General features: G+C 38.9%; 1 long non-coding RNA gene across 1 annotated transcript in view; it reads right to left on the bottom strand.

Annotated features, from left to right (window-relative positions):
- The window catches only part of LOC128660889 (uncharacterized), a 71,786-nt gene extending 51,574 nt beyond the window's left edge, over nucleotides 1-20,212 (bottom strand). Inside the window, exon 1 of the long non-coding RNA XR_008402590.1 lies at nucleotides 20,078-20,212. This is a non-coding gene — a long non-coding RNA (uncharacterized LOC128660889). The remainder of the gene's footprint in view (nucleotides 1-20,077) is intronic.
- Between the last annotated feature and the right edge of the window lie 3,246 nt (nucleotides 20,213-23,458).

Here is a 23,458-nt window from a genome sequence, read left to right as displayed (position 1 = left end):
GAGGCCAGAACTGAAGAGCCCTGAGAATTGCACGGAGTTCTAAAATATTTATTGGTAATCTCGCCTCTTGAGATTTCCAAACCCCTTGTGCTGTCAGAGACCCCCAAACGGCTCCACAGTCCAGGTTGGGCGAACAAAATAAGCCCCTTGAACCAAACGATGGTGATCTATCCACCATGTCAGAGAGTGTTGTACATTGGGATTCAAGGATATTAATTGTGATATCTTTGTATAATCCCTGCACCATTGATTCAGCATACAAAGCTGTAGAGGTCTCATGTGAAAACGAGCAAAGGGGATTGCGTCCGATGCTGCAGTCATGAGACCTAAAACTTCCATGCACATAGCCATTGAAGGGAATGACTCAGACTGAAGGCGCCGGCAGGCTGCAACCAATTTTAAACGTCTCTTGTCTGTTAGAGACAGAGTCATGGACACTGAATCTATCTGGAAACCTAAAAAGGTGACCCTTGTCTGAGGAATCAAGAAACTTTTTGGTAAATTGATCCTCCAACCATGTTTCCGAAGAAACAACACTAGTTGATTTGTGTGAGATTCTGCAGTATGTAAAGACTGAGCTAGTACCAAGATATCGTCCAAATAAGGAAACACCACAATACCCTGTTCTCTGATTACAGATAGTAGGGCACCCAGAACCTTTGAAAAGATTCTTGGAGCTGTTGCTAGGCCAAATGGAAGAGCAACAAATTGGTAATGCTTGTCTAGAAAAGAGAATCTCAAAAACTGATAGTGATCTGGATGAATCGGAATATGAAGGTATGCATCCTGTAAGCCTATTGTGGACATATAATGTCCTTGCTGAACAAAAGGCAGAATAGTCCTTATAGTCACCATCTTGAAAGTTGGTACTCTTACATAACGATTCAAAATTTTCAGATCCAGAACTGGTCTGAACAAATTTTCTTTCTTTGGTACAATGAATAGGTTTGAGTAAAACCCCAAACCTTGTTCCTGAAGAGGAACTGGCATGATTACCCCTGAAGACTCCAGGTCTGAAACACACTTCAGAAAAGCCTGAGCTTTTACTGGATTTACAGGAATGTGTGAGAGAAAAAATCTTCTCACAGGAGGTCTTACTTTGAATCCTATTCGATACCCTTGAGAGACAATGCTCTGAATCCAATGATTTTGGACAGATATTATCCAAAAATCCTTGAAAAACCTTAATCTGCCCCCTACCAGCTGAGCTGGGGGCCGCACCTTCATGCGGACTTAGGGGCAGACTTTGGTTTCCTAAATGGCTTGGATTTATTCCAATTTGAGGAAGGCTTCCAACTGTAAGCAGATTCCTTGGGAGGAGGATTGAGTTTTTGTTCCTTATTCTGACGAAAGGAACGAAAACGGTTAGAAGCCTTAGATTTACCCTTAGGTTTTTTATCCTGAGGCAAAAAAACTACTTTTCCTCCAGTGATAGTTGAAATAATAGAATCCAACTGAGAACCAAATAAATTATTACCTTGGAAAGAAAGAGATAGTAATCTAGATTTAGATGTCATATCAGCATTCCAAGATTTAAGCCACAAAGCTCTTCTAGCTAATACAGCTAAAGACATGGATCTAACATCAATTTTGATAATATCAAAAATGGCATCACAAATAAAATGATTAGCATGTTGTAGTAAGCAAACAATGCTAGATATGTCAGAATCCAATTCATGTTGCGCTAAATTTTCCAACCAGAAAGTTGATGCAGCCGCAACATCACCCAAAGAAATAGCAGGTCTGAGAAGATGACCTGAATATAAATAGGCCTTCCTTAGATAAGATTCAAGCTTCCTATCTAAAGGATCCTTAAAGGAAGTGCTATCTTCCATAGGAATAGTGGTACGTTTAGCAAGAGTAGAAATAGCCCCATCAACTTTGGGGATCTTTTCGCAAAACTCTATAGATTTTGCTGGTAAAGGATACAATCTCTTAAACCTTAAAGAAGGAACAAAGGAAGTACCTGGCTTATTCCATTCCCTAGAAATCATATCAGAAATAGCTTCAGGAATGGGAAAAACACCTGGGGAAACCACAGGAGGTTTAAAAACAGCATTTAAACGTTTATTAGACTGAACGTCAATAGGACTGGTTACCTCAATATCCAAAGTAATTAACACTTCTTTTAATATAGAACGCATATACTCTATTTTAAATAAATAAGTAGATTTGTCAGTGTCAATATCTGAGGAAGGATCTTCTGTTTCAGATAGATCCTCAGCAGAAGAGGATGAATTATTATGTTGTTGGTCATTTGAAATTTCATCAGCTAAATGAGAAGTTTTAAAAGACCTTTTACGTTTATTAGAAGGTGGAAATGCAGACAAAGCCTTCATAATGGATTCAGAAACAAATTCTTTAAAATTTACAGGTATATCATGCACATTAGAAGTTGAAGGAACTGCAACTGGCAATGTACTATTACTGATAGAAACACTATCTGCATGTAAAAGTTTATCATGACAACTATTACAAATGACATTCGGTGGAATAATTTCTACAATTTTGCAACAAATGCACTTAGCTTTGGTAGAACCGATGTCAGGCAGCAATGTTCCAGCAGAAACTTCAGAGACAGGATCGGATTGGGACATCTTGCTCAATGTAAAAGAAAAAAACAACATATAATGCAAAATTATCTATTTCCTTAAATGACAGTTTTAGGAATGGGAAAAAATGCAAAAGCATAGGCCTCTTGATAGAAAAGAAAGCAGGAGGCAAACATGAATGGGGTATTGAAATAATGAAAAAAATTTGGCGCCAAGTATGACGCACAACGTAACGTAAACCTTTTTGGCGCCAAAAATGACCGGAAATGACACACTTGCGTCACTAATGACGCCGCCATGTGAAAGGTCTCGACGACACGTATGACGCCGGAAATGACGAAGTAGCGTCAAAAAACGTAATTTCCCGCGCAAAAAATGACGCAATAAAGTCTAACATTTGACGCACCCGCGGGCCTAATACCCACAAATGCAAAAGTAGTCAAATTTGAAAAAGACTAAACCCCAGGTAAGAAACAAATTTCTTAAAGTGTTTATATTCCCAAATATGAAACTGAAAGTCTGCAGAAGGAAATACATGAACCTGACTCATGGCAAATATAAGTACAATACATATATTTAGAACTTTATATAATTTGCATAAAGTGCCAAACCATAGCTGAGAGTGTCTTAAGTAATAAAAACATACTTACCAAAAGACACCCATCCACATATAGCAGATAGCCAAACCAGTACTAAAACAGTTCTTTAGTAGAGGTAATGGTAAATTTGAGAGTATATTGTCGATCTGAAAAGGGAGGTAGGAGATGAATCTCTACGACCGATAACAGAGAACCCATAAAAAAGACCCCCGTTAGGGAAATCATCGTATTCAATAGGTGATACTCCCTTCACGTCCCTCTGACATTCGCTGTACTCTGAGAGGAATCGGGCTTCAACAATGCTGAGAAGCGCATATCAACGTAGAAATCTTAGCACAAACTTACTTCACCACCTCCATAGGAGGCAAAGTTTGTAAAACTGAATTGTGGGTGCGGTGAGGGGTGTATTTATAGGCATTTTGAGGTTTGGGAAACTTTGCCCCTCCTGGTAGGATTGTATATCCCATATGTCACTAGCTCATGGACTCTTGCCAATTACATGAAAGAAACTTCCTTATCCTGAAGAAAAACAAGATAAGGAGGATCACAAGAAAGCATAGATAACTCAAACACTCTTCTAGCAGAAGAGATAGCCAAAAGAAATAAAACTTTCCAAGAAAGCAGTTTAATATCCACATTATGCATATGTTGAAAAGGAGTAGCCTGCAAAACCCTAAACACAAGGTTGAGATTCCATGGAGGAGAAATTGGCTTGATCACAGGCTAAATACGAGTCAAAGCCTGAACAAAACCATGAATATAAGGAAGATTCGCAGCAATCTTCTTATGAAACAAAACTGAAAGAGCAGAAATTTGCCCCTTCAGAGAACTGGCAGATAGGCCCTTATAAAAACCATCCTGTAAGAACTGCAAAATCCTAGAAATTCTTAAACAATGTCAGCATCTATACACCAAGAAATAAAGGCATTCCAGACTTTATAACACATTTTCCTAGTTACAGCCTTACAAGCTTGAAATAAAGTTTCAATCACTGAATCAGGGAAACCTCTATGTCTAAGGACTAACCGTTCATTTTACATGCCATTAAGTTCAAAGACTTGAGATCTGGATGGAAAAACAGACCACAGAGTAAGAGGCCAAGTAGAACAGTTGGACATCTGAACCAGATCTGCATACCAAAAACTGTGAGGCCAAGCTGGGGCAATCAGAATTACTATAGATTTCTCTAGGTTTATCTTGGAGATCACTCTGGGAAGAAGTACCAGAGGAGGAAAAAAATAAGCAAGCTGAAATGACCATGGAGCTACTAGAACATCCACAAACTCTGCTTGAGGGTCTCTGAACCTCACAAAGTACCCGGGAAGTGGTGTTCATAGAGAAGCCATCAGATCTATCTCTGGGAGCAACCAAAGACCCACAATCTGGTTGAACACATCCTGGTGAAGGGACCATTCCCCTGGATGTAGATATTGGCGAATGAGAAAGTCTGCTTCCCAGTTGATCACTCCTGGAATATGAATTGCAGAGATTAGACAGGAATTGATTTCAGACCACGAGATTATTCAAGGTACTTTTATTTTGGATCCAGTGTAAAGACTGGGCAGGATAACCCTTTAAGCACTCTTCCCCTTCATATAATACATTATATATGTGTGGGGTGTGTTTCACTGGGATAAAAACAATTACTTTATTTCTTCATATTAAAAATCAGTCAAAACACTATTTAAAACAAAATGTCTTATGCTCATAGTATCAAGAATTGTCTCATAAGCCAAATCTTTGTTCCAGTGTCTAGTATAAATGCACCCTGGAATACTATGTGGCCTCACTACTGATTATTCAGAAATAATCTGATAGAGGTTGGATTGGTTTACCAGTTTTTGTTTGTAACTTCAATATAACGAATTGAAGTTACAAACAATAACCAGTATACTAATCCAACCTCTATCAGATTATTTCTGAATAATCAGTAGTGAGGCCACATAGTATTCCAGGGAGCACTTATTCTAGACACTGGAACAAAGATTCGGCTTATGAGACAATCCTTAATACTATTTGACTAAGACATTTTGTTTTTAATTGTGTTTTGACCAATTTTTAATATGAAGAAATAAAGTAATTGTTTTTATCCCAGTGAAACACACCGCACACATATATAATGTATCATATTAAGGGAAAGAGTGCTTAAAAGGATATCCTGCCCAGTCTTCATACTGGATCCAAACTAATTGTTCAAACCTAGATACACATTAGCATAATGAATGGTAATAAAGTACATACTAGTATCCTACTTACTACCCTTCATTGAATAGTAAGTAGTGCCATTGGTCTCCAATCTACACTTTATTCTAGATACTTCCCTGATGGATAGGGAACTGAGTTTCCCCTGATGGTTGACATAAGCCAATGCAGTAACATTGTTTGTTTGGAAACAGAGATAAGACTCCCTTTTAACAGGGGCCAAGACACAAGAGCCCTGAAAATAGCATGTTCTAGAATATTTATTGGCAACCTTGCCTCCCAAGGATCCCAAATTCCCTGTGCTCTCAGAGACCACAACCAGCTTCCCAATCTGCACTGAGTTGCACAGAAAAAGCAAGGGTACTAATGGCACTGCAGATATTTACAGATTAGGGTAGCCTATTATCCACTGGAAATAATAATAATCTATGTGTTTTATGTATAGAAATTCCAGATTCACTATTATCCAAAATGGCTGAGGTGCTGTGTACTGGTACTTATAGAGAGACAGTATCAATCCGAAGATTGAACAATTGTACACCTGAATAGCACTCTTCCCCTAATCAAAAGGTGGCTGTAGTTTTTGGACAAGATTATAAAGTATCTTATGAGAGGAAGTGCGAAGACAATGTTAAAATATAACCTTTATTAGGTAATTTAAAAGAAAAACAAAGAAATACCACACACATTCATGAATTAAAAACACAAAGTTGGGTTAATTGAAATATACACCTAGTATTCACTTATTGAGTAGAGTGGTTGTATATCACAATAATTCTAGCAAACTTCAATAAAAGTTTTATATCATGGAAACATTCAGTGAGTTTGTAATAGACATGGACACAAGGGGGTTAATAAATATATGTTGGGCTAATACCACTCTTATCCACTGCTATGTTGAAATTGGGTATAGGAAATTCAGGAATTAGGTTTAATGATAGTTCTTGGTATAATATGTATGCGAGTGCAAATTGTTTTCCCTTAATGGTAGATCAGAGGGAGATTTCCCACCTATTGGAATCGGGGGGGTTAAAGATAGTACCCTGTATTCCCTCTAATTCTGTTCAGTTATCAATTATTTGCACCCCATAAAGGATTAACTTTGTGTTAAACAAGAACAGAGGAATTGACAGTTTAATGAGTACTGTTATTATGGAACCACACTGATCTTTTATAGTGTCAAATCCATCACTATTGAATATATGCTGTAATATAGTCTATGAGAGAAAAGTAACTATTCATTCCTGGATCTTAAACATTAGAGAATTGGGTATGGTCAGAAATAATTCTGAGAATCACATATCAAGGAGTAGCTTATTTCACCCAAATATCTGAATAAATTTTATTGAACAATTTTTGTAGTAAATTCAGAACCAGGGCAGGACCTTGGATTGTGTATTGTATAAACAGTGTTTATTACATCAGATAGCAGCCATAGATAACCCTATATTGTGTCTCAGAATGCCTATAATAGCTGACTATTTGGTGAGAAAATGTACTATTCCATGTGGCTAATAGTATTTAGATATATAGTTTGGCCAATAAAGGCAGTGCTGTGATAAATTTAAAGGGTCTTTTGAAAAAACCACGTTAGTGGCGAAACATGTTAGGGAACTGTTATGTGTGAATGCCTTTAGCGTTTTTTAATCAGCAAAGATTGTGGTTTAAAATATTATAGTATTACTTAGCACGTAGTGGTTGTTAATGGTATCTAGCTAACTCAGATGGTAATGGAGAATCCTAACGACATTCAGTGATTACTATTGAGCGGTTACAGCAATAATTAACTGACATGCTATTCTAAACCGCAACAGCCGACATTTTACCGCCAATGGACGGCCCCATATATTTAAACTATATCACTAGTATGTGACTTTGAAATTTATTCATAAGTATCCTAAATATTCAGCATACACATATAGTGATTTAGCTGGGTGACTGGTTATAAGTAAATGCTACGGATCACTGCAACTTATTTACAATATCTTACAAGTAAAGTATACAATGTTGCGATTATGCGTGATCATGTTAAAGTATCAGTGGGAAAATAATCTCTTCAATACTCTGAACGGTATCACAGCGGAGTTATTACAAAATTAATTGCTATTTGAATTTATCTAAACAGCATTAAATAAAAGCAAACCAGCGGTATTACGATAAGCTGCTCTATTTTAGCTGATCTAGTTAAAGGCTATTTGCCTAATTGAATTGATTTATATTTAAATAATATATATTTATATTGTAGGAAAGCAAGCAAGGTATTACTGTGTGCAGCTATATTCCAACACTATTGACAAGTAAACTTTATCATGGCACATTAATTGTCATTTAGTAACAACCTGCTTGTACGTCTACTCAAGTAATAAAGAATCAATCAACTAGAAGCTATAACCCTGTGTAGCAGTATAAAAATCTCATTTAGAAATATACTCTCTATCTAAGTATCATCCTGGGATATATAACGTATTCCAACTCACAATAAGCATTGGATACAAGAATATTATAACATAACAGTCAATTCTACCTCAACAACCAGGTTTTGATACATTTAAATTTATCACAGCACTGCCTTTATTGGCCAAACTATATATCTAAATACTATTAGCCACATGGAATAGTACATTTTCTCACCAAATAGTCAGCTATTATAGGCATTCTGAGACACAATATAGGGTTATCTATGGCTGCTATCTGATGTAATAAACACTGTTTATACAATACACAATCCAAGGTCCTGCCCTGGTTCTGAATTTACTACAAAAATTGTTTAATAAAATGTATTCAGATATTTGGGTGAAATAAGCTACTCCTTGATATGTGATTCTCAGAATTATTTCTGACCATACCCAGTTCTCTAATGTTTAAGATCCAGGAATGAATAGTTACTTTTCTCTCATAGACTATATTACAGCATATATTCAATAGTGATGAATTTGACCCTATAAAAGATCAGTGTGGTTCCATAATAACAGTACTCATTAAACTGTCAATTCCTCTGTTCTTGTTTAACACAAAGTTAATCCTTTATGGGGTGCAAATAATTGATAACTGAACAGAATTAGAGGGAATACAGGGTACTATCTTTAACCCCCCAGATTCCAATAGGTGGGAAATCTCCCTCTGATCTACCATTAAGGGAAAACAATTTGAACTTGCATACATTATACCAAGAACTATCATTAAACCTAATTCCTGAATATCCTATACCCATTTTCAACATAGCAGTGGATAAGAGTGGTATTAGCCCAACATATATTTATTAACCCCCTTGTGTCCATGTCTATTACAAACTCACTGAATGTTTCCATGATATAAAACTTTTATTGAAGTTTGCTAGAATTATTGTGATATACAACCACTCTACTCAATAAGTGAATACTAGGTGTATATTTCAATTAACCCAACTTTGTGTTTTTAATTCATGAATGTGTGTGGTATTTCTTTGTTTTTCTTTTAAATTACCTAATAAAGGTTATATTTTAACATTGTCTTCGCACTTCCTCTCATAAGATACTTAATAATCTTGTCCAAAAACTACAGCCACCTTTTGATTAGGGGAAGAGTGCTATTCAGGTGTACAATTGTTCAATCTTCGGATTGATACTGTCTCTGTGCTCATCTGTAGTGATCACAGTCCAGGTAAGATGAGCAAAAGAAGCCCCTGAATAATGAACTGATGATCCAGCCACTAAGACAGAGACTGACTTGTACTGGGATCCAGAAATTATTTGAGACAGCTGACCCTGCACCATTGACAAAGTATACAAAGCTGAAGAGGTCTCATGTGAAAACGAGCAAATGGAATTGCATCTGAAGTTGTAATCATGAGGCCTAGAATTCCCATCCAAAGAGCAACTGAGGGAAAAGAGAGAGACTGAAGATTCAAGCACGCTCACACCAATTTAAACCTTCCCTGCTCTGTTAGAGAAAGACTCATGGATACTGAATCTATTTGAAATCCCCAAAAAGTTACTTTGTTGGAGGAATTAAAGAACTCTTTGGACAATTGATCCTCCAACCATGCTTTTGAAGAAACAACAACAACAGTTAGTTGATGTAAGATTTTGCTAAAGGAAAAGACGGAGGTTGAAACAAGATATTGTCCAGGTATGGAAACACTACATTACCCTGAGTTCTGATCAAAGACAAAAGGGCACCCCGAACCTTTTTGAAATTTTTTGGAGCTGTAGCCAGTCCAAATAGTAAAGCAACAAACTGAAAATGCTTGTCTAGAAAGGCAAACCTCAGATACTAGTAATGTTCTCTGTGTATTGGAACATGAAGATAAGCATCCTTTAAATCTATTGTAGACATAAACTGACCTTGTTAAACAAAAGCAGAATAGTCCAAAGCGTTTCTATGGTCTGAAAGTACCTTCATTTTTTTGGAATAATGAAGAGAGATAAAATCCCACCCCCTGTCCCTATAAAGGAATTTGAACAATCACTTCCAATCGGCTAGATTTAGAGTTTTGTCGGTAAGTTTTTCCTACCGCTGCTTCCAAACAACGCTGGTATTTAGAGTTGTCTGAGGGGCTGCGTTAAGCTCCAAAAAGGGAGCGTTGAGCCGAATTTAGCTCCACTTCAACCCTCAATACCAGCGTTGCTTACGGTAGCGGTAAGCTGGCAAAACGTGCTCATGCACGATTCCCCCATAGGAAACAATGGGGCAGTTTGGGCTGAAAAAAAAACTAACACCTGCAAAAAAGCAGCGTTAAGCGCCCAACGCAGCCCCATTGTTTCCTATGGGGAAACACTTTCTAAGTCTGCACCTAACACCCTAACATGAACCCCGAGTCTAAACACCCCTAATCTTACACTTATTAACCCCTAATCTGCCGCCCCCGCAATCACTGACACCTGCATTACACAATTAACCCCTAATCTGCCGCTCCAGACACCGCTGCCACCTACATTATCCCTATGAACCCCAATCTGCTGTCCCCAACATCGCCGACACCTACATAATATTTATTAACCCCTAATCTGCCCCCCCCCCAACGTCGCCGCCACCTAACTTCAAGTATTAACCCCTAATCTGCCGACCGGACCTCGCCGCTACTATAATAAATTAGATTAACCCTAAAGCTAAGTCTACCCTAACACCCCCCCTAAGTTAAATATAATTTTAATCTAACTAAATAAATTAACTCTTATTAACTAAAGTATTCCTATTTAAAACTAAATACTTACCTGAAAATAAACCCTAATATAGCTACAATATAACAAAAAATTATATTGTATCTATTTTAGGTTTATATTTATTTTACAGGCAACTTTGTATTTATTTTAACTATGTACAATAGCTATTAAATAGATTAATATACTATTTAATAGCTTACCTAGTTAAAATAATTACAAGGAGGAGAAATTGATTAAATAATAGTGAATATCAGGAAGCTTAGCAATCTTTCTATGAAATAAGACAGAAAGAGCAGAGATTTGTCCTTTCAAAGTATTTGCAGACAAACCTTTATCCAAACCATCCTGAAGAAACTGTAAAATCCTAGGAATTCTAAATGAATGCCAAGAATAATCTTAAGTGGAACACCATGAAATATAGGTTTTCCAAAACCTATGATAAATCTTTCTTGAAACAGACTTACGAGCCTGTATCATAGTGTTAATTGCTGAGTCAGAGAAACGTCTATGACTAAGAACTAAGTGTTCAATTTCCATGCCTTCAAATTTAGAGATTTGAGATCCTGATGAAAAACTGGGCCTTGAGACAGAAGTTCTGGTCTTATAGGAAGTGAGCAAGGCTGGCAACTGGATATTTGGACAAGGTCCGCATACCAAAATCTGTGAGGGCATGCTGGTGCTATCAGAAACACATAAGATTGTTCCATTATGATCTTTGAGATCACTCCCAGAGGTGAAAACATTTAAGCAGGTTGGTAAAACCATGGAACTGCTAGAGCATTCATCAATTCCGCCTGAGGATCCCTGGACCTGGAAAGATATCTGGGAAGTTTCTAGACGAGAGGCCATCAGATCTATGTCTGAAGGACCCCACATCTGCACAATCAACTAGAACACATCTGGATGGAGAGACAACTCCCCAGATGTAGAATCTGATGGCTGAGATAATCCGCTTCCAAATTGTCTACACCGGGTATATGAATCAAAGTGATTAGACAAGAATTGGATTCTACCCAAGAAAGTATTAGAGATACTTCTTGTATTGCTAGGGGACTACGAGTCCCTTCTTGATGATTCATATGCCACTGTTGTGACATTGTCTGTTTGAAACCGAATATACGATTCTCACTTTAATAGAGGCCATGCCTGAAGAGCTCTTAAACTCTGTGTGCTGTCAGATCCCCCCCAAACAGCTCCCCAAGCTGAGAGACATGCATCTGTTGTGATCAAAGGCAAGGTAGGACAAACAAAGGAGGCCCCTTAAACAATAAGGTGATGGTTTAACCAGCAAGTCAGAGAGAGTTGGGATTCAAGTATATCAGTTGTGATATCTGAGTATAATCCCTGCACCATTGGTGCCACATGCAAAACTATAGAGGTCTCATGTGAAAACAAGCAAAAAGGATTGCGTCCAATGCTGCAATCATGAGACCTAAAACTTCTATGCACATAGCCACTAAAGGGAATGATACGAGACTGAAGGTTTAGACAAGCTAAAACCAATCTCAAACATCTCTTTTTCTGTTAGGGATAGAATTATGGACACTGAATCTATCTGGAAATCTATTGAGCTAGTACCAAGATACCGTCCGAATAAGGAAACAATGCAATACCCTGCTTTCTGATTACAGATAGAAGGGCACCTAAAATTATTAAGAATATTCTTGGAGCTGTTGCAAGGCCAAACGGAAGAGCGACAAATTGGTAATGCTTGTTTAGAAAAGAGAATCTCAGAAAACGATAGTGATCTGGATGAATCGGATTGTGAAGGTAAGCGTCCTGTAAGTCTATTGTGGACATGAAGTGACCTTGCTGAACAATTGGCAGAATAGTCCTTATAGTCACCATCTTGAAAGTTGGGACTCTTACAAAACGATTTAAAGTTTTCAGATCCAAAATTGGTCTGAAAGAATTTTCCTTCATAGGTACAATGAATAGATTTGAATAAAAACCCCAATCCTTGTTCCTGCTGTGGAACTGGGACAATTACCCCTGAAAGTTCTAGATCTGAAACACATTTCAGAAAGACTTTGAGCTTTTACTGGGTTTTTTGTTCCATAGGTAAGAAAGAATCTTCCCAAAGGAAGTCTTATTTTGAATCCTATTCGACACCCCTAAGAAATTATATTCTGAATCCACTGATTTTGGACAGAGTCTGTCCAAACTCTTTGAAATACCTTTAGTCTGCCCCGTACCAGAAGTACTGGCTTGAGGGCCGCACCTTCATATAGGTTTAGGGGCAGGATTTGGTTTCTTATAAGGCTTGGATTAATTCGAATTCGGAGATGGTCTTCAATTAGAGCCAGAGGCCTTAGGGGAAGGAGTGGTTTTCTGTTCTCTATTCTGATGAAAGGAAAGAAAACAATTGGGAGCTTTAAATTTACCCTTAGATTTCTTGTCTTGGGGTAGAAAAACTCCCTTACCCACAGTAACAGTGGAGATAATAGAATCCAATTGTGAACCAAAAAGATTTTTTATCTTGAAAAGAGAGAGATAATAATCTAGTCTTATACACCATGTCAGCATTCCAAGATTTAAGCCATAAAGCTCTTCTAGATAGAATGGCTAAAGACATGGATTTGATATTGATCTTCCTAACATCAAATATAGCATCACAAATAAAATGATTTGCATGTTGAAGTAAAACAATAATATTAGATAATTCAGAATCTGAAGACAACTGCTGTGCTAAACTGTCCAAAACTGTCCAACCAAAAAGTAGAAGCAGCAGCAACATCAGCCTTAGATATAACAGGTCTAAAAATATAGCCAGAATGCAAGTACGCCCTTCTTGGATAAGATTCAAGCTTCCTATCTAAAGAATCCTTGGCTACAGTGTAAAGGATACATTTCTTAAACCTAGAAGAAGGGTTAAAAGAGGTACCAGGCTTAGACCATTCTTTAGCAATCACATTAGAGATTGCGTCAGGAATAGGAAATACTTCAGGAGTAATAACAGTAGTCTTAAATACAGAATTTAGGCAATTTATCATCAGGAGATTTAGACTCCCCAATACCCAAAGTAAACAAAACTTCCTTTAAGAGAGAACGAATATAAAACTTAAATAAAAAAGATTTGTCTATATCAGTCTCTGACGTGGCATCCTCTGAATCAGAGGAGACCCGATCAGTAGAGGATACGTCCGTATGCTGAAGGTCAGAACTTAATTCACTAAGTTTAGGAAAATGTTGCAAAAAAAGTTTTTCATTTATTCAAAGGCAAAAACAGAATTTATGCTTACCTGATAAATTTCTTTCTCTTGTGGTGTATCCAGTCCACGGGTTCATCCTTTACTTGTGGGATATACTCCTTCCCAACAGGAAGTGGCAAAGAGAGCACACAGCAGAGCTGTCCATATAGCTCCCCCACTAGCTCCACCCCCCAGTCATTCGACCGAAGGTTAGGAAGAAAAAGGAGAAACCATAGGGTGCAGTGGTGACTGTAGTTTAAACCAAAATTCTACCTGACTAATAGCCAGGACGGGCCGTGGATTGGATACACCACAAGAGAAAGAAATTTATCAGGTAAGCATAAATTCTGTTTTCTCTTGTAAGGTGTATCCAGTCCACGGGTTCATCCTTTACTTGTGGGATACCAATACCAAAGCTTTAGGACACGGATGAAGGGAGGGAACAAGACAGGTACCTTAAACGGAAGGCACCACTGCTTGTAAAACCAAAAATAGCCTCCGAAGAAGCAAAAGTATCGAATTTGTAAAATTTGGAAAAAGTATGCAGCGAAGACCAAGTCGCTGCCTTACAAATCTGTTCAACAGAAGCCTCATTTTTAAAAGCCCATGTGGAAGCCACTGCTCTGGTAGAATGAGCAGTAATTGTTTCGGGAGGCTGCTGGCCAGCAGTCTTATAGGACAAATGGATGATGCTTTTCAGCCAAAAGGAAAGAGAGGTAGCAGTCGCCTTATGACCTCTCCTCTTACCAGAATAGATAACAAACAATGAAGTTGTTTGTCTGAAATCGTTAGTTGCTTGTAAATAGAACTTTAAAGCACAAACCACATCAAGCTTGTGTAACAGACGTTCCTTCTTTGAAGAAGGATTAGGACACAGAGAAGGAACAACAATTTCCTGGTTAATATTCTTATAAGACACAACCTTAGGAAGAAAACCGGGTTTGGTACGCAAAACTACCTTATCTGCATGGAAAACCAGGTAAGGTGAATCACACTGTAAAGCAGATAACTCTGACACTCTTCGAGCAGAAGAGATAGCTACCAAAAGGAGGGACCCTAGCACCTTTGTGAAAATTCTGGGAGCAGTGGCCAACCCGAAAGCAAGAGCCACAAACTGATAATGCTTGTCCAGAAAGGCGAACCTGAGAAACTGGTGATGATCTTTGTGGATAGGAATGTGCAGATACGCATCCTTTAGATCCACGGTAGTCATATATTGACCCTCCTGGATCATTGGTAAGATTGTCCGAATGGTCTCTATCTTGAATGATGGTACTCTGAGGAATTTGTTTAGAATTTTGAGATCCAGGATTGGTCTGAAAGTTCCTTCTTTTTTGGGAACCACAAACAGGTTTGAGTAAAAACACAGCCCTTGTTCCGCAATTGTAACTGGGCGGATCACTCCCATTGTATGTAGGTCTTCTACACAGCGTAAGAACGCCTCTTTCTTTGTCTGGTCTGTAGACGGACGAGAAATGTGGAACCTTCCCCTTGGAGGGGAGTCCTTGAATTCTAGAAGATATCCCTAGGATACAATCTCTAAGGCCCAGGGATCGTGTACATCTCTTGCCCAGGCCTGAGCGAAGAGAGAGTCTGCCCCCTACTAGATCCGGTCCCGGATCTGGGGCTACCCCATCATGCTGTCTTGGAGTCAGCTGCAGGCTTCTTGGCCTGTTTACCCTTGTTCCAGCCCTGGTAAGGTTTCCAGGCTGACCTGGGTTGTGAAGCGTTACCCTCTTGCTTTGTAGCAGGGGAGGATGAAGCGGGACCGCTCCTGAAATTCCGAAAGCAACGAAAATGATTTTGTTTGTTCTTTATCTTAAAGGACTTGTCCTGAGGGAGAGCATGGCCTTTTCCCCCAGTGATTTCTGAAATAATCTCTTTCAATTTAGGCCCAAAAAGGGTCTTTCCTTTGAAAGGGATGTTCAAGAGTTTGGATTTTGACGACACATCGGCCGACCAGGACTTTAGCCATAACGCCCTGCGTGCTAAAATGGCGAAACCTGAATTCTTTGCCGCTAACTTAGCTATTTGGAAAGCGGTATCTGTGATAAAAGAATTAGCCAGCTTAAGAGCCTTAATTCTGTCCATAATGTCCTCATATGAGGTTTCCGTCTGGAGCGCATCTTCCAGCGCCTCGAACCAGAAAGCAGCTGCAGTAGTTACAGGAACAATGCACGCAATAGGTTGGAGAAGAAAACCTTGTTGAACAAAAATTTTCTTAAGTAAACCCTCTAATTTTTTATCCATAGGGTCTTTAAAAGCACAACTGTCTTCAATTGGTATGGCTGTGCGTTTAGCAAGTGAAGAAACAGCCCCCTCCACCTTAGGGACCGTCTGCCACGAGTCCCGCATGGGGTCAGATATGGGGATCATTTTCTTAAAAACAGGAGGGGGAACAAAGGGAATACCGTTCTATCCCACTCCCTAGTAACGATATCCGCAATCCTCTTAGGGACCGGAAACACATCAGTGTAAACAGGAACTTCTAGGTACTTGTCCATTTTACACAATTTCTCTGGAACCACCAAAGGGTCGCAGTCATCCAGAGTAACTAATACCTCCCTGAGCAATAAGCGGAGGTGTTCTAGTTTAAATCTAAAAGCCAACGTATCTGAATCTGTCTGAGGAGCAACCTTTCCCGAATCGGAAATTTCTCCCTCAGACAGCACATCCCTCGCCCCCACTTCAGAACGTTGTGAGGGTAAATCGGATACGGCTACTAAAGCGTCAGAATGCTCATAATCTGTTCTTAAAACAGAGCTATCACGCTTTGCAGTTAACACGGGCAGTTTAGATAAAAACACTGAGAGGGTATTATTCATAACTGTCGCCAAATCTTGCAAGGTAAAAGAGTTAGACGCACTAGAGGTGCTAGGCGTCGCTTGAGCGGGCGTAACTGGTTGTGACACTTGGGGAGAGGTTGACGGGCTAACCTTGTTACCTTCTGTCTGAGAATCATCTTGGGCCACATTTTTAAGTGTAACAATATGATCTTTAAAGTGTATAGACATATCAGTACAAGTGGGACACATTCTGAGAGGGGGTTCCACCATGGCTTCTAAACACATTGAACAAGGATTTTACTTGGTGTCAGACATGTTTAACAGACTAGTAGTAACACAAACAGGCTTGGAAATCACTTTAATCAAGTAAAAACACACTTTGAAAAAAAAAAAACGTTACTGTGCCTTTAAGAGATAAAAAAGGCACACAATTTTACAAAACAGTGAAAAATGCAGCAAACTTTTCGAAATTTTTACAGCATGTACCTAAAGCATTAGTAAGATTGCACCACTAGCAATAAAAACGATTAACCCCTTAATGCCCAAACCGGATCAACAGTAAGCCAACAAACCGGTTAAAAAATCTACAGCACCTTGCCACAGCTCTGCTGTGGCCCTACCTGCCCTTAGGAACCAGATTTGTGGGGAAAAAAGCTTCCTTTAGGCCCTCAAACTGCAGCAGGACCCTCCATATGAAACAGCCTGAACTTCTAGTCAAAATTAACTGTGCATCTGAGGCGCGAAATTATGCCCCTCCCACCTTACTCCGGTGCTGTGAGGCCTAAAAAAACACTCCTAAGTGCTTTAATAATAGCCATGTGGGTAACAACCCCTGAAAGAAACCCAAAGGAGCCTTCAAAGTGTCTCAAAAAAACGATATTTTCAATAAAAAAAACTTTGCCATTAAGTAGTGTCAACCAGCATAAACTAGCCCTGTTATGTAAGCTTGCAATTCCTTACTGAGTCTCTGAATACAGCTTACCCTTCCCTCATGGGGATATTATCAGTCTTTTCCAGCATTATCACAGTCTTGTCTAGAAAAAAATGACTGAACATACCTTATTGCAACCTAAACTGCAAACCGTTCCCCCCAAGTGAAGTTTTCTTGTACTCCTCAGTCCTTTGTGGGAACAGCAGTGGATTTTAGTTACAACATGCTAAAATCATCTTCCTCCCTGCAGAATTCTTCATCTCCTTTCTGCTAGAGAGTAAATAGTACACACCGGTACCATTTAAAATAACAAACTTTTGCTTGTAGAAAATAAAAACTACAATTCTAACACCACATTCACTTTACCCTTCCGATTGCTTTCGAGCCGGCAAAGAGAATGACTGGGGGGTGGAGCTAGAGGGGGAGCTATATGGACAGCTCTGCTGTGTGCTCTCTTTGCCACTTCCTGTTGGGAAGGAGAATAACCCACAAGTAAAGGATGAACCCGTGGACTGGATACACCTTACAAGAGAAATAGCAGTCATTGCCTTCTCTATAGCTGTAGCAATAAAATCTTACATTTCTGCAGTAATGCTATGTACATTAGACTGAAAAGGAATAACAGTGGGTGTATTTGTACTCATAGATATATATAACAATTTGTTAAAACAAGAGCCACATAATTGAGCTGAATAATTTTAAATTAAGTTATAATTACAACAAACATACTTAGCTTTGTTAAATAACTGTTTAGGCAGCTCAAATCCTATGGTAACATCAGAGGCAGGTTCAGTTTGAGACATACAGTAATTGCAAAAAAAACAAAATTAGAAAAAAATAAAATAAATTAATTCTGCAATGTATATCCATGCTCCTATATTGATATATATAACAGGCTTGAGAGAATGGGGAAACAGAGGCGAAAAAAAAAAACTTCTATTACAGCTGCATAAAATGTGATTAGTAACATTCCATTGAGGACAAACATAATACTTAGCATCCTGATGTAATAAATATATTACTAGCTCCAAAAAAAACTATATGTTTCACAGACTCTACCAACCTTGACAAATATTTAGCCACAAATAAAGTCGCTAAAAAAAGAGCACTGATTACTGACTCATGCATGTATACAAACAATATCTAACAACTTTACTTAAAAAGTGCCCAATCCATAGCTGAGTGTCTTATATAATAAAAGTATATACCTTACCATGTAAGACACCCATCCACATATAGCAGAAAGCCAAACCAGTACTGAAACATATCAGCAGAGGTATTGGTAGAGGAGTATAATGTCGATCTGTAAAGGGAGGCAGCAGATGAATCCCAGCGACCGAATTTACAGAGAGCCCTAGAATAGATTTCCTATAGGCGAAAACATTGTGTCACCAGGCAATACTCTCTTCACATCCCTCAGACAAACACTGTACTTAGAGAGGAATTGGGCTTCAAAATGCTTAGAAGCGCCCTTTCACAGAAGAAATCAAGCACATCATGCTTCACCACCTCCCTAAGGAGGCAAAGTTTGTAAAACTGAGGTATGGGTGAGGTGGGAGGTGTATTTATTCGCATTTGAGGGTTTGGGAAACTTTGCCCCCTTCTGGTAGGAATGTACATCCCATACGTCACTAGCTCATGGACTCTTGCCCCTTACATGAAAGAAAAGCTCTTGAGGTATGGTAACGTATCCACTCCAAAAGTAGTTTTTAAAAAATGTACAGGTACAATAGCAACTCTATGCTGAACTGTAAAACAAAGCAGGAGGCCATATAACTTCACACCCGAATGCTTGGAAACGCACAAGCAGACTGAGAATGCAAGAGAAAAAAAACCTGAACTACATACGCTAAACCCGCAGTGGTGTGTAATCTTGGAGGTGTGTGAAAAAAGTAAGAATAACAAAAAAAGAACTGAATATACGTACGTGGTCCATACGGCCTAAACTTTAAATTAGACACGCAGAATTTAAACTAAGCATGCCAATAAACCTGATGCGCAAACAGCAAGGGGAATAATGTAATGTAAAGACACGCACCACACATACATATATATATATATATATATATACACACACATACACAATAAGTGCCCTTATAAGGCTAAAGAGTGTCTAAATGTTAAAAAGGATACTTACCAATAGACACTCATGCACCAGCAAACAACCATTAGACAGCCAAACCAGTGCTGAAACATATCATCAGAGGTTATTGAATAGGAGTGTATTGTAGATCTATGAGGAGGCAAAAGACAAATCCCTGCAACCAATTATGGAGGGTCTGTGACAGATCTCCAATGAGGTGAAAAAGAGAGCGCCAAATCATACACCCAGATACATCCCTCTGACAAAGCACTGCACTCTGAGGGGAACCCGGGCCTCATCATAAACTGAGAACCCCTCACTCTAAAGAATCAAATGCACAGCTTTATCCTTCGACCACCTCCAGCAGAGGCAAAGACTGAAGTACATGCGAGGGGTTTTATAGAGCTCTTGGGGTTTTTAGAATCTTTGCCTCCTCCTAGTGGTACGGAAGAATAATTCCTAGGAGTAACATATCGTGGACTCTCACTATATTTATAAAATAAATACATAGGAGGGCAGGCACACTAGCATTTACCAAGCTAAGAGTGATGCATGCTTATGATAATAACCAGTTCTATATGTATTTGCTTACCTCTGTCCTTGCAAGTTTGTGTAGAAGGGAACCCAACCTCCCAAAAATTCTCAGGAGTATTAGGTGGGATGTAGCGAAAGCGATGCCGTGAGCAGGAAGCCAGCTTCTTTGCTCTCTCTTCTTCAGGAAGGTCGGGCATAGTACTGACAATATGACAAGTATGTTAGTTAAGATTGTAGTTGTCACCCTATCAAGCACTGTCCCTATGCATAATAAAGTACTATCCACGATATTCCCTAGCAGCTGCAACCAGAGGCACTTCATGGTCATTATTAATTTTACCATTCTACCTTGTGAAGGGTCATGTTAACTTGGACATTATTTTTTTTTTATATGGAATGATGTAAAATAATTCCACCTGTGTACAGGCTCTTCACATTTATGTCAGTAATTGCCACAAACTTAGGGCTAGATTACGAGTGGAGTGCAAAATGTATAAGCATATACATATATTTTTATAGAGAAAACATTCCTCATAGACCGCAATGTAAAGGTACTTTTCAGTGCCATTTGTTTCCTAATATCCCACATCCCCTCACTCTAAACCCCTTATAACTATTATATTTATTTTAATAAAAAATAAAGATGCTCATATTCTTTATTTTTAAAAAGGAACTGTACACTTTATTTTGGGGGAAATTGGGGGACATTTTTTTCTTTAACCAGAGGTCTGATCTCTGGTTAATGAAATTGAGCACAAAGTGCATTAACCAGCCACTTGCAAATTTGCCCATTTACGGGCACAAGTTAAATTATGCTCCACTTGTAATCTAGACTGTAAAAGGCCATTAAACACCTCTTGCTTTTGTTAAATTTTCTTTGTGTAATTTTTTTTTATACTTTTCTTTTACTTTTCCTAGATACCAAAAGGTAAATTCTGCAACCTGAAAATGCTGCAAATTAATTATCTGGTTTAGGCTATTTGTAGCATTTTGAAAACCTAGGCTATAGATTTTGCTTTATTATATCTGTATAATTTATTTGTATAGCGTTGCAAAATATTGGTATACAATGACAAAGGTTTGTGGTAAGATACAAATACACAACAGATTAAATAAAACTAGTACAGGAGGAGGAAAGGCCTTGCTCCGAACAGCTTACAGTGTACAGGCTGATGGTGCAGAGACATAAGCTTTTGGGTAGTTTGCAGATTGTAGTTGCAGCAGCGAGGCAAATCCAAGGGAGAGAGATGTAGGTCAGAGGCTGATCGAAAAGTGCAGGTCAGAAAGTATTTTGGAGATGAATAAGGAAATATAGTTGTGAGTAAGGCTGCTGAGTGCTTTATAGATTTTGGTTAATATTTTTAATTGTATTCTAAAATGTATGGGGGCCAGTGTATGGATACTGTAGAATGGGGCAGGTGAATGTATATCGAATGACTTAGGTGATGAGTATAGCTGAAGAATTCATGATAGATTGAAGGGGGGGGGAAGAGGCAGTGTTTGGGAAGGCCATTTAGGAGTCAGTTGCAGTAGTTCTATAGGTAACAAAATAAAGGAAATGAATTAGAAGTTTTGTAGTTTCTTGAGTAAGGTGTGAATACTGGAAATGTGGCTTAGAAGTGCACAGCAGGGATTTGGTAAGCGCTTGTATAGATGGCGTGAATGTGACATCAAGTTCGACACCAAGACAACGGACTAAGATGAGTTTTGAGAATATTCTATTCCTACTGTAAGAGAAATGTCAGGTGTGAGATGTCTAGGAGGGGTGGGGAGAAACATCTCATTTTTAGACAAGTTGAGTTGAAGGTAGTGTGAAGACATCCAAGAGGAAATTGCAGAGGGACAGTTGATAATCAGGTTGAGTAAAGAGGGAAAGATCTGAAGAGGAAAGCTAAAATTTGGGTATCATCAGCATATAAGTGGTACTGGAACCCGAAGGAGGATATAAGACTTTCCAAGGGAGGATGTATAGATAGAAAAAAGCAAGGGACCCAAGACATATGGTATAATCCTACTAAGAGAGGCAAAGTATCAGAGGATATGCTGTTAAAGGAAACTGTAAATTAGTCATTTAAGAGGTAGGAAGCAAACCAGGAGAGGGCTGTGTGTCAAATGCCAAGAAAAACAGAATTTATGCTTACCTGATACATTACTTTCTCCAACGGTGTGTCCCGGTCCACGGCGTCATCCATTACTTGTGGGATATTCTCCTCCCCTACAGGGAAAGGCAAGGAGAGCACACAGCAAGAGCTGTCCATATAGCTCCCCCTCTGGCTCCGCCCCCCAGTCATTCGACCGACGGTTAGAAGAAAAAGGAGAAACTATAGGGTGCCGGTGGTGACTGTAGTGTATAAAGAAAAGGAAAAATTTTTCAAACCTGATTAAAAAACCAGGGCGGGCCGTGGACCGGACACACCGTTGGAGAAAGTAATTTATCAGGTAAGCATAAATTCTGTTTTCTCCAACATTGGTGTGTCCGGTCCACGGCGTCATCCATTACTTGTGGGAACCAATACCAAAAGCTTTAGGACACGGATGAAGGGAGGGAGCAAATCAGGTTACCTAAACGGAAGGCACCACGGCTTGCAAAACCTTTCTCCCAAAAACAGCCTCCGAAGAAGCAAAAATATCAAATTTGTAAAATTGGCAAAAGTGTGCAGAGAAGACCAAGTCACTGCCTTCCATATCTGATTAACAGAAGCCTCGTTCTTGAAGGCCCATGTGAAAGCCACAGCCCTAGTGGAGTGAGCTGTGATTCGTTCAGGAGGCTGCCGTCCGGCAGTCTCATAAGCCAATCGGATAATGCTTTTCAGCCAGAAAGAAAGAGATGTAGCAATAGCTTTTGTCCATCTCCTCTTACCAGAGTAAACGACAAACAAGGATGAGGTTTGTCTAAAATTCTTTGTTGCTTCTAAATAGAACTTTAAAGCACGGACTACATCGAAATTGTGTAACAAACGTTCCTTCTTTGAAACTGGGTTCAGGCACAGAGAAGGAACAACTATTTCCTGGTTAATATTCTTGTTGGAAACAACTTTGGAAGAAAACCAGGCTTGGTACGCAAAATAACCTTATCTGAATGGAACACCAGATAGGGTGGATCACACTGCAAAGCAGATAATTCAGAAACTCTTCTAGCAGAAGAAATAGCAACCAAAAACAGAACTTTCCAAGATAGCAACTTGATATCTATGGAATGTAAGGGTTCAAACGGAACCCCCTGAAGAACTGAAAGAACTAAATTTAGACTCCAAGGAGGAGTCAATGGTCTGTAAACAGGTTTGATTCTGATCAAAGCCTGTACAAAAGCTTGTACCTCTGGCACAGCTGCCAGTCATTTGTATAACAAGACAGATAAAGCAGAAATCTGTCCTTTTAGAGAACTCGCTGACAATACCTTATCCAAACCTTCTTGGAGAGGATTTTAGGAATTTTAATC

This window comes from Bombina bombina, chromosome 5, assembly GCF_027579735.1.
Source record: "Bombina bombina isolate aBomBom1 chromosome 5, aBomBom1.pri, whole genome shotgun sequence".
Classification (NCBI taxonomy): domain Eukaryota; kingdom Metazoa; phylum Chordata; class Amphibia; order Anura; family Bombinatoridae; genus Bombina; species Bombina bombina.
This window is presented reverse-complemented; position numbering and strand designations above follow the sequence as displayed.